The sequence below is a fragment of the Ambystoma mexicanum genome, chromosome 11 (assembly GCF_040938575.1).
Source record: "Ambystoma mexicanum isolate Mex_15411 chromosome 11, UKY_AmexF1_1, whole genome shotgun sequence".
NCBI lineage: Eukaryota > Metazoa > Chordata > Amphibia > Caudata > Ambystomatidae > Ambystoma > Ambystoma mexicanum.
Window position 1 is genome coordinate 1175076085 of NC_090934.1, and position 12091 is coordinate 1175088175.

The following is a 12091-nucleotide window of genomic DNA, read 5'->3' on the forward strand; positions in this document are numbered from 1 at the left end:
TTGTCAGGACATAGTGCTGTAGCCTTATCAATCAATGAATTTGTTGTACTTCACTCGTCACCAAATATGTAGTTTCAGCAATGGATGCTCAGTATTGCGCCGACTACCACATTAGACTGACTTTTTCAAAAGGACTAATAGTAGAAATAAAGTTTCTCTGAAGATTCTGGGATCCATCCGGTGTATAGTCCCCACAGGTACAGCCTCCATAGCATTTTAGGTTTTCTGCTCAGATTGCTGTCTGTAGTTCACTTTGTGTTTCCTGCAGTACCTTTTAGTGACTCTGCAAGTTTATATTACCACACTCACGCTCTTCCTCTGGGATTTAGATGACAGCTGCTTATTGGCTCCTGATTATGCAGCTCTTTCACATCTGCTGTCTTCATAGAAGGGGAATGCTTTATACCATTCTAAGTATGAAACCCTTGGCAACCGGGTGCCAGGTATGGAAACATATCTGCCACTTTGGATTGCATAAGACACTTTTGATTTACATTACTTTATTAGTTATTATTTTACATAATACTCTCCCCAGAATTCATCAGAATTTCTGTGCTTTTGTGAATTGTAACCCACTGCATTAGTGTGTGTCTTAGAAAATAGAAAAAACAAAGACTGATGATGCTCACGGATGCATCTTTAAAATGCTGGTGTGCTCACTTGCAAGATCTGACAGTGAGAGGACTGTTGCCTCTTTTGGAGTCTTAGGAACCCATCAACTTGCTGGAATTAAGGGCAATCGGGCTTGCCCTGGTTGCATTCCTTCCTTCTGTGTGTACTGGTCCTGACTGACAACACAGTTACCATGCATTACCTCAACAAGCCTGGTGGTGTGGGGTCCTTGCCATTGTGCAGAGAAGCAATGCAACTGTGGTTCTGGGCTCTGGAAAATGAAGTGTATCTGATGCCAGCTCATCTCACCGGATGGAGAATACCATAGTGGATGCCTTGAGCAGAAAGACTTCTGCCTCCCCTTAATTGGAGCTCTGCCATGAAGTTGTGGAGGGAAGTTTGTCCCAATGGGGAACTCTTCAAGTGGGCCTCTTTGCTTCCACTGTGAATAGAAAGAGCTTGATGTTCTGCCCCAGGGAATTTCCTGTGCAGGGAGCTCCAGGGACACACTTGTGGTCATGTGGACTTTCATCCTCCTCTATGCATTCCCACTGATTCCTTTAATTGTTCTGGTTCTCAGGAGGCTGTGTCTGTTCAGGTCTATGTTGATTGCTCTGGACTTGGCTTGGAGGTGGGGGTTCCCAGAATTTCTGCACATGTCCATCTGCCCTGACTCGCACCTTCTGCCGAGGGTTGACCTGCTCTCCCAGTCAAAGGGGACGTGTCCTTCATCCAAATTTCAGCAGCCCAAATCTTCATTCTCGGCTTCTGAGAGGCTGAGATACAGAGGCTGAGATACAATCAGTGGGATTTGTTGGACGACATCCTGGATGTACTCCTCTCAGCTCGGAGGCCCATCACTAAGTCATTTATACCTATAGACTTTGTCATTCCCTGGCTTGGTGCCAGGAGGTGGGCTTAGACCCTTTCAACTACATCCTCTGTTTTTGAGTTTCTGCTTGCCAGATTGGCACTGTGCATGGATACCTGGTCACTATTTTGGTTTTTAATAGGACTCCTGAGCAATTTTCTTTCCTTTTTTATTTTTATTTATTTTTATTAACGTTACGGCTGAAAAAAAATCAACCTTTCAACGGATAAATAACATAATATTAATACAATTTATAAGACAGTTTATAAAGTTTCTTTCTTTACAATTTTTGTGGGCATTATGCAATCAGTTTCCACCACGCCAGTTTTGTTTTTCAGCTGATGCTGAGAGTGAGGCCATCCTTCCTTCTAAATGTGGTCTCACACTTCCTTCTCTCTGAAAAGATCCATCTCCACGGTCATTTACTCCACCTCATTCTTCCAAGGCAGAAGAGTGATTCCATCGGTTGGAACCAGTGTGGGCTCTCAACTACTACATTGCTCGAATGAGGGACTTTAGGAAAGATGACCAGCTCTTCCTGAATTATGCTGGTGCCCTATAATCTGGCTGATGATCTCTCGGCTCATTCAACAAGAACTCTGGCCACCACAAATGCCCTATAGACGGTGGTGCCTATCTTGGACATTTGCAAATTTGCTACGTGGGCCTCACTGCACACGTTTGCAAACATTAATGTTTGGGTTGTCTTTTAGTGCTCGATTCCCTCTTTGGTAGAGCGGGTCTTTAGAGTTTTCTGGTTTAGGTGGTGCCCTCTCGATCTCCTTTTTCCTCCAGATTTACATACTGCTTTGGGAGTCTATCATAGATGAGGAATCCGCGGGAGGAAGGAATCCATTAGAAGAACAAATTACTTGGCTCTCGGTAATGTTCATTCTGATGGCTGTTTCTTCCACAGGTTAATCATCCCCTTCCCAACCTGCCCCTCTTAGTAGAAAGCCAGTTACATCTCTTAGTTCTGTGGCCCCTCAGCCTCAGAGTGCAAGGGGAAAAGGGCTGAACTGAGGTAATGGGTCCCTGCACCTCAATGCATACTGGCCCCATGTCTTCCTGGGCGTTAGATGAACAGAGCTGAGACGGAGCCGGACTGGCCCCCTCCCACCCCCCGATGGTGTAAATGTTTTCCGGAGAACAGTTGCGCTGGAGATAATGATCCTAGATGAGGAAGCAGAGGAGGAACAACCATCAGAATGAACATTACCGATAAGTAACTAATTTGTTCTCCTCTGCCATTCTGACTAATTTTCCTTTTGCATGATCCCATCATACAGGCTCCTAAGGATCCTACCCCTGCTGCACCTTAGATTGCTCATCATGAAACAACTTTATTCGGCCATCAGGCCATCAAAGTACACCCTGAAAATACATTTACACAATTCCCACAATATATTACATCAAAACAATTTCCATTAATTAATCATAGCCCAGTTCATCCCTGGTCAGGACTCCACAGACTCTGTTGGCCTAAGCACGTTGGTTCCTGCTCAGCCTTGGCCCCAAGGGAGTTCGATTCGCTCCAGATAGAAAATGATTTGTTGGAACAATTCCAACTTGGCTACCCAGATTTGGATAAGGGTGCGGGCTAACTGAGATCCCAGACTTATACATACAATCGATACACCCAAAACCTCCCAGGACTCCTTTGGCCACTCTGTGATCCCGGAATTCCAGTTTTACAGTGTCATATGAGGTGTTGCCCCCATTGGACATTCTAAAACATCCCAACATGGCTTCCCTAGACACAAAAACAGATCCTCTAACTGTACAAAGTCAATGCAAGCATTTATTTACGAGGGCATCCATTTGTTCTTGGCTGTGTGCTGCCAGTTTGGGAACTCCAGGAAGCAATATTGTGGCATTATTTGACCCCCCTGTTGCAATTCTCTTTCCCTTTTCCTTCAAACAATGGGTTTCCATCGGGCTTCGATCTCGATTTGCTGATTTAGGGGACTTTATATGGGAATTGTGAGTCTTGCTGACTCCCTGGTCATGTTGTGCTGCAATAACTGCTCGTCCTGGGTTTCCATTATGTTATGAGGGCCATTAAGCTCACAAGGTGCAATTGCCAAGGAGGGTCTTGCCCAGTCAAAGTTGTGGCACACAATATTCTATTCCAAGGACACAGGGGGTAAATGAGTCCAACTCAGGAGTGCGTTCCAGGGGTGAATTATAGGACCTCGTAGCAACAAGTGGAACAATGGGGAGCACCCCCTGGAGGCCCCCCTTCCCTGTGCCTCTATCAAGACATGCAGCACATTTTTAATGGCTACCAACTTGGCAAGCACTTGGTTGCAGTTACATCCCCGAAATGTGTGGGCTTTCTGCAGAGAAAAGTCAGAGATGGATTAGGTGCCTTGGTTACTTGGATGACCTTAAGGGTTTTGTAGCCCTAAATTGAGTTAAGTGAAGAAAAGAACTGGTCCGCGAACACATTGCCAACAAAGCCTCACACCAGGTGCTGCAAGAGGTGCTAGGAGAGGGCTCATCTTCAGTTACTTTGTGAGTATGTGTCCAATGGGTCCATCAGGTCCATGGGGCATGGTCCGAGACTAGGTAGAGTATGGACTGTAGTGGAGCCAGGAATAAACCTGGGATCAGGGGCCAGATGTGCATTTGCAGGAGTGGACTCAGGTGCTATGCCCCCCCCAACCCCAGGTACCATGGGGAGAGCCACCGGCTCATAAAGCTGGTTAAACAATGACCTCCACTAGTGTTTGAAGACCCTCTGTCCCAGTACTTGGTAGGCACTACGTGCAGCGGGCCAAGTTAGCTGTGGTCGTGCATGAATATTTCCCCTTAGTAGAGTTATTACTGGCAAGGTCTTCTTGAGTTGTAATGGTCAAACCTGCTTTAGGGGGTTCAAAGGGCAACCCCGCCAGGTTGCTGAAAGTCCCTTCCCCATGGCAGTCATCTGGTGCAGTTGTTTCCTCTCCCGCGATCTCTTGTCTATACCCCAGGAAAGAGGCCGCCCCGTAGAGTGGAAGGGGTTACTGGGGTTTTTGGGTTTTCCTCAATTTTTTCCTCCTAGAACAAGGGCAAAACCAGGGACCGTTCCAGACACATAATCCCTGCCCTGTGTCGCTGAGTGCATCGCCTGTCATCTCCGCACTACTAGTACCTTGCGCTGGGCCTTAGATTCTGGGTACATTTGGGTAGCAAACTGAGGCTCAAGCTGTGCGCAGAAAAGAAGTGGGGGGTACAGAGAGGAGGGTGAGGATGCTGGCACCTCCATTGGGGATAATCCAGTAAACCGGCTTTCCCGACAGACTATCAACAATTACCCAATTCTGGCCCAGGCTTGCTCTCACCTCTCATAAGCCAAGGCATGGACTTTCAGCTGCAGGAACTTGTCCAGGAAGATTGGGCGATGCACCTGCGCTTATGGAACTCCCCTGCAAGAGTGAAACTCCCACGCCCTTGGTCCCATGGGCTTCTGCCCTGCGGGTACGGGAAGCAGCTCTAATCTGTAAGGGGCGTGGCCTCTCCTAGCATGGCATCTGTGTCCCTTGAGTGAAAAAAGGCACTCCCTTGCGAGAGTGAAACTCCTTCACCCTTAGTCCCGATTTCTGTTTTCTGGAGGATTATAGAAGGTTGCTGCCCATCTAACCTTCTTACACCTCTTTTCCTTTTGTGTAGGTTTTGTAGCTGGGTGTGTACACTTCTCAATAAATAGCAAATTAAAGGAGTGGAGAGAATGCGCTTGTTTCATTTGCGCTATTTTGGAGACATTCTCAGGTCACCTTATTCACAAAGGTTGACCTGAGCATGGTTTACCTCCTCCACAGGGTATATTGAACCTAATGATGTTCTCTGATTTGCGCCTCTTAGTCTTTAACAAACAGCACTTTCTTCTTGTTCCTGTTCAAATATTCCTGCTTTCGCTCTCGGATAGGCCCGGGGTTTACTCATCCTGGCCTATGTTTGTGTCCGTGGCTGTCATTTCTTTAAACTGTTCCTGGGTTCTCCGATTATTTACTCCGGGTGGGTTAAGTCGGGGCTTCGCCCCACTTTGGTTGCAGTTTCTCTTAGCACATTCTGGGGTCTTCTGAATGTCAGCTATGTCAACAAGAAAAATTGAACCCCTGTAATGTTCCGAAAACAACTTTAAGTAACTACGCTGATAGATATGCAATGAAATCACAGTCAAAATATGAATTTCTCCTTCATGGAGTCAGTAATGCGAGGCAGACAACTGTTTGAGGATGTCTCGATATGCCATTTTATTATAAAAATGGGAAGGAGTGCAGTTACCCCTGCTATTAAATTGTATCAGGAACAGGGGAGGGCGGCGGCTTTGTATGGAGCAGGAATCTGGGGTCACTGCTCCTCTGCGTAGCTAAGTCGGGTGGATAATGGCTTCCTAAGGAGCTGCCTTATGCAGCCCAAGGGAGCACCTATGGCATGTCTGAGGTGGGGGATTGTGCCCTAAAGCCCATTGGGGAAGTTATGGCCATGAAACCACTGATGTGTTGGGCAAGGTTCTGGAGTACCCCGGAACTTGCTAAATATCGCTGAGCAATGCTAAATTTGAGGGGCACAGCAGGCACGAGCCCTGTGTCCTGGCTGTGATTTATTAAGTGTGGCTTAGAGAAGTTGAGTATGGGGCTACTCTGGACTAGCCCAGAGAGTTTTAAGCCTGAGGGATAAGGCTGGGGTAAGGAGTAAGTGCAATTATGCCATAATCAACCATATGAGAATCTCATGTGTTGCCTTAAGCACTGGCGCACTGTACATCTTACTGAAACAGGTCTATGGTTTTGAACCCTATCTCGACTTGGTAACTCATGTTTATGCCGGTGCTTATATATTCAACTATGCACCAACACTCTTAAACTAGAAAGCTACACTGCAAGATGGTCCCCGCCTCCTGAGGTGGGCTGCAAGGTTTGGAGCAATTCTGAGGAGTCCATTATGCATTTTCTGGTATTTTGCCCAGGATACTTACGGCTGAGAAAGTGCTATTTGCTCCCAGTATTATGCATAAAGGGTGTCAGATCGGCTACCGAGGCCGTGACCCTGTGTAAAAACTCCACAGACCTGAATTTGGTATACTATACTGCGACATTTTTACACAGAGCCTGTTTGCACAGGGCTAATTATTGAACATTGGCTATATAATGGGACTGGCTGGTGAAAATCTTTGCTCCTGTAACTGATGAATTTTATACTACCCTTCGACCATGGTTCTTATTAATTGCAATCTTATCGATTTTTTTGATACATTGAATTTATACAGAATGCACGAGACTGGTTGGTGAATATTTCTGACCCTATAATTGATGCATTTTATATTCGCATGGTCCATGGTTTCAGAAGATTGCTTTTCTCCCACAGATTCTTCATCTGATAGATATTCCAGCCAGTTTCGGATTTTTTTTCGATAGGGGGCGTACTGGACCTCGACCCAGCCGTCGACCATAAATCCGTCTTGCTCGGCGTCTGGTCGTCTGCTCCGGACGGGACGTCAGGCATCGTATAAATAGCACGTCACTACGCCCCGACCTCAATTCCTTTTTTCCATGTGCTAACACGCTGCTTTGGGAACACAGAGCTTCGTCTCTCAACGTTTTTTTCAAAAAGCGTTTATTTTTCCGTAAATCCTCGACGCGAGTTGTCGGTCGCACAGGTATCCGGTTTCAATCAGTGTTCGGATTGTGGCACCAAGATGTCCCTCACCGACCCACACGAGATGCGTCTCTGTTGCCTCACCACAGGTCACGGTACTGACGGGTGTCTGTTGTGTGCCAAAATGCAACCAAAATTCCTCCACGACAGAGCTGCACAACTCATTCTGGGTCAACCGCTCTCAAAATATCCGGCGCAGTCGACGGTTCGGTATCTGGAGGCCAAAGACGAGGGGCATACCCCCGAGAAACACTGGTGGAAGAAGAAAAGGTCTCACTCAAGGAGCTACTCTTCCGCGTCCCGGAAACAGAAAAGGTGCCACCGCCATCGTCTGGATTCTGAGTAACCGACTGAAAAAGGTAATCCGTCGGCTGGGCCTACCACCCGCCAGGAGTGGGAGGATTTCAAATCCTTGATGCTTGAAATGTTCAAGCAGCATGCTTCAGTCGGCGCGGTTCCCACACTCATGCATCATGCCTCAGAGCCAATAGTGGCGCTCAGTGTATACGACCCCCATATTCCCCCGGTACCGACTATGTCGGCGCAGATTAATAGTTTGATGTCAAAAGAAATACTATGGAAGCTGGATTACCACCATGTGTGCAAGGATGTCGACACTACTGTGTCTCAATCTCGATCGACACGAACATCCACCATCACAGCACCGAAAGACAAACCCTTGACGTCAACGGTTGTCGACAAAGTCTTTACACCACATACCCCGGTCCAAATCTTTAAATACCATGACGAGTATCTTGACCAAGGTGTCAAACTGATGTTCTTGGGTTCAGGTGGGGTCGACTATTTTGACAACCAGAATAAGCTTCTACAACTAGCTCAAGGCCTCCAAGACGCCAGTAGTCTGGACACTTTGCCTGACCTACAGTTTCAGCAGTCCCAGCCCTATCTTCACAATATAACTAAATACAGAGCTCTGGTAGAAAGGGTTATTGACACCCTGGGAATGCACTCAAAGATGGCGCTTCCACAAGGTTATGACCTAACTGACATCCTAGAGGAAGGTCTTGCCGCTGAACATCATATGCCGCTGAACCTGTCCATTGCCGATCCTTTGAGAGCTCTATGGCAAACCCCATGTTCCATTCCTCCTGTCAGCTCCACCATTTCCGGGAAGTACAGGCTGGCTAGAGGAGACCCCTCATACCTCTCCACTCACCCGTCCCCGGAGGGGCTTGTTATGCAAGCTGCTACGGTCTCTTCTAGACCTGCATCATCTACATCCACTCTGCCCTCAGACAGAGAAGCAAAAAAGTAGATACCTTGGCAAAAAAGACATTGACTTCGGGTAGCATGGCCCTCACAGCTACCAATGTGGCGAGCAGTTTTGCCAAATACTCCTTCAGTCTATGGATGGCGGTGGAAAATGTTGCCCAGTATGTCCCAGAAGGAGAGATGCGCAAGGGCTTCCTACAGCTAGTGGAGGATGGGAAGGAAGTGGCCAAGCAGTCGCTGCGAATGGGCCTGGACATCGCCGACTGTGTGGGCCGATCTATGGCTTCGGCCATAACGCTGAGCAGGCAGGCCTACTTGAAAACCTATGGTTTTTCACCTAATGTCCAAGTAAAACCTCTGGACATGCCTTTCAAGAGCGATCTTCTTTTCAGCCACAAAGCTGACGATTCCCTAGAAAAATTTAAGGAATCAAAACTCTTTGCAAAATACAAATCTCGCTGCAAAAACACCTCTAGGGCACGGGGCTACATGAGATGTGCTCCTTATGGCAGAAGAGCACAGCTCCCACTAGCCACGCAAGGGTAGGAGCAACTTCTCATGCTCTGGAAAGGGCATAGGGCTTCTAGAGGTCAAAAGGCAGTGTCGGTGGCAGACCAGCCTCCGAAGCCACTTTGATTTCCCCACAGCGCACCGGTAGGAGGATGGCTGACGGAGCACTTGCTCCAGTGGCAGGGAATTACTTCCAATGCCTGGGCTTTACAGCTCATTCAATGGGGTTTATTGTCTGGGGGTTATTGTCTGCCATTTCTAAAAAATAAAATAAAAACGCCGGACAGACCACACCCACCTCCAATCCAACCAGGAAAGGAGCTCCAGGAAGAACTGAGAGCCCTGTTGCTGAAGGGTTCCATGGAAGAGGTACCTGCCCGAGCAGAGAGCATAGGGTTGGTATTTTCGCTAATTCCTGGTACCCAAGAAAGGAGGAGGTCGCTGTCCCAGTCAGTGCCTCAGGGCCTTCAACAAGTTATTGAGGAAAGACAAATTCTGGATTGAAAGAGATTCTCCACGCTCTAGAACCTCAGGACTGGCTGGTGTCCATAGACCTACAGGACGCCTATTTTCATGTGCCACTCCATCAAAAGCACAGGAAGTTCCTAAGGTTCCCCATAGGAGATATGCACTATCAGTTAAAGGTGCTTCCCTTTGGTCTTATCTCTGCCCCAAGGGTCTTCACCAAGCTCATGGCGGTAGTTCAGGCTTACCTCAGGAGATCCGGAGCCCACGTATTTCCATATCTGGACTGGCTGATCCAAGGGAAGTCTGTAGTGTAGGTCTTCTCCCATCTGCAGGACACCTGCTCGCTGCTGCACAGGCTGGGCTTCTCCCTAAACTTAAAGACGTCCCACATGACACTAGTCCAACAACTCTAGTCCAACGACTCCAGTTCATCGGAGCAGTCCTAGATACCCGGGTGGGGAAGGCCTTTCCTCCTGAGGAGAGAGTAGAGTGCTTGACACAGATGGTGGATTTATTCCGGAGCAATGCCACTCTACCAGCGGCTTCCTTCCTCCTCCTCCTTCTAGCCGTCATGGCTTCCTGCATTTTTCTTGTGCCAGAGGCCAGGTTATGCATGAGATCCCTGCAGTGGTTACTGAGGGATCAGTGGTTTCAGTACCTCAGCACTCTCTCGGATCTCCTCAGTGTCTGCGTCAATGGTCGACCTGTCCTGGTGGGTGGACCGCAATAGTCTTTTGGCGGGGGAACCCTTCTGGCCTCAGACCCGAGTGGTCATGGATGCTTCCTTGAAGGGTTGGGTTGCTCACTGCGAGGATTTGCAGGTGAGCTGCCTCTGGTTAATGTCAGTAGCCAGGTGGCACATCAACAGGCTGGAGTTACGTGCTATCAGGCTATCCCTGAAAGCATTTGTCCTGTCTGTGCAGGAAAAGCATATCCTCGTTCTGATGGACAAAACAGTGGTTATGCACTACTGCAACAAGCAAGGTGGTGTGCACTCCTGCCACCTCTGCACAGATGCGATGATGCTTTGGTTCTGGTTGCTGGAGAACAGGCTCTCAGTCTCGGCATTTCATCTGGCTGGCACAGAGAACAACTTGGCAGATGCTCTGAGCCGGCAGAGCACGGTCTCGCATGAGTGGAAAGTGTGCCAGGAAGTCCTAGAGGGAGGTCTTCACTCTCTGGGGTACCCCAACAGTGTATTTGTTTGCAACGGAGTCCAACAGGAAATACGAACTGTTCTGCTCGAGGGAATTTCCAGCCAACGGTGCACCGGGGGACGCGTTTCTGGTGGATTGGACCTTTCCTCTCCTTTACGCGTTCCCTCCAATTCCCGTCATTCCATTCCATGGGTTCTCCGGAGGTTGAAGAGGTTTCGAGTGACCATGATTTTGATCACCCCAGACTGGGCAAGGAGAACATGGTACTCCGATCTCTTGGATCTGTCCATCTGTCCACCTCACCGGTTGCCTTGGCGCCCGGATCTCCTAACCCAGTTGGAAGGTTGGATACTCCATCCGACCCCGAAATCCCTCAACCTGCATGCCTGAATCTTGAGAGGATGAGATATGATGGCTGGGACATCTCCGAGGAAGTACTTGAGGTGTTGCATGCTGTATGCAGGCCATATACAAGATCTTTGTACACATGCAGATGGAGATGATTTGAGGTGTGTTACAGGGAACGCGAGATAGACCCCATCTCTTGCCACACCACTAAAGTGATGGAGTTCCTTCTCTCACTAGCCCAGAGAGTTTTAAGCCTTCAGGTCACCACAGTCGAAGGATATTTGGTGGCTTTATCTGTGTTCAAGAGATCTCCGGATCAAGGTTTTTTTTTTTTTTAATGATCCCGGTAATGGCACAATTCCAGCTCTAGTAATTAAGTTCCCACCAACTCTTTGTTGTCCCAGACTGGGATCTTAATATGGTTCTTACATTTGTGATGGCGGCTCCTTTTGAGCCTATGCACTCTTGTCCTTTACGGCTTCTCTCATTGAAAACAGCCTTCTTGGTAGCTATTACATCCACTAGGCGGGTGAGTGAACTACAGGCCTTATTCTATAAACCACCCTTCCTGCGCTTTTTCCAAGAGAAAGTTTCACTCAGGGTAAGGCCTGGCTTCCTCCCAAAGGTCGTACAGAATTTCACTTGTCACAGACCTTGCGGTCTTCTATCCTCCTCCTCACCCTTCGAAGCAGGAGGAACGGTTACATCGTCTAGACCCTTAGAGGGCGTTGAGTTACTATATCGCCAGAACAGCTGATTTCAGAAGAACTGACCAGCTCTGCCCATAACGAAGCAGACTTTAGCCCATTAGATAATTCTTTGTATAGATGAATGTTACCAGGCCGCTGGGAAGGAAATACCAGCAGGCATCAGGGCCCATGCCACAAGGGGGGTCTCTGCATCCACCACATTGCAGAGGGGGGGGGTCCCCTGTCTGGAAGATTTGTCGGGCTGCGACATGGTCATCTTTGCATACCTTTTCAAAGCACTTTAGCCTGGATGTGGCTCGCACTTCTGATGCGCGTTTTAGCAGGGCAGTGCTGCAAAACTTCTTAGTCTGACTTTCTGCCTGCCTCCTTCATTACTACTTTGGGAGTCTACCAGATGAGGAAGCTGCGAGAGAAAACCAAGCCATTGAAGGAGAAATGACCTTAGCCTAATGTTCTTTCTATGGATTCTTCTCGCAGAGATTCCTCATCTCCCCTCCCATCCGTCTCCGCTCAGAAAGTCGGTGGTTGGTGCGCATCTT

At 48.2% G+C, this 12091-nt stretch overlaps 1 protein-coding gene across 4 annotated transcripts in view; it reads left to right on the forward strand.

Annotated features, from left to right (window-relative positions):
- Positions 1–12091, forward strand: part of VPS13C (vacuolar protein sorting 13 homolog C) — a 5236720-nt gene that overhangs the window by 2387658 nt on the left and 2836971 nt on the right. The window lies entirely within an intron of this gene.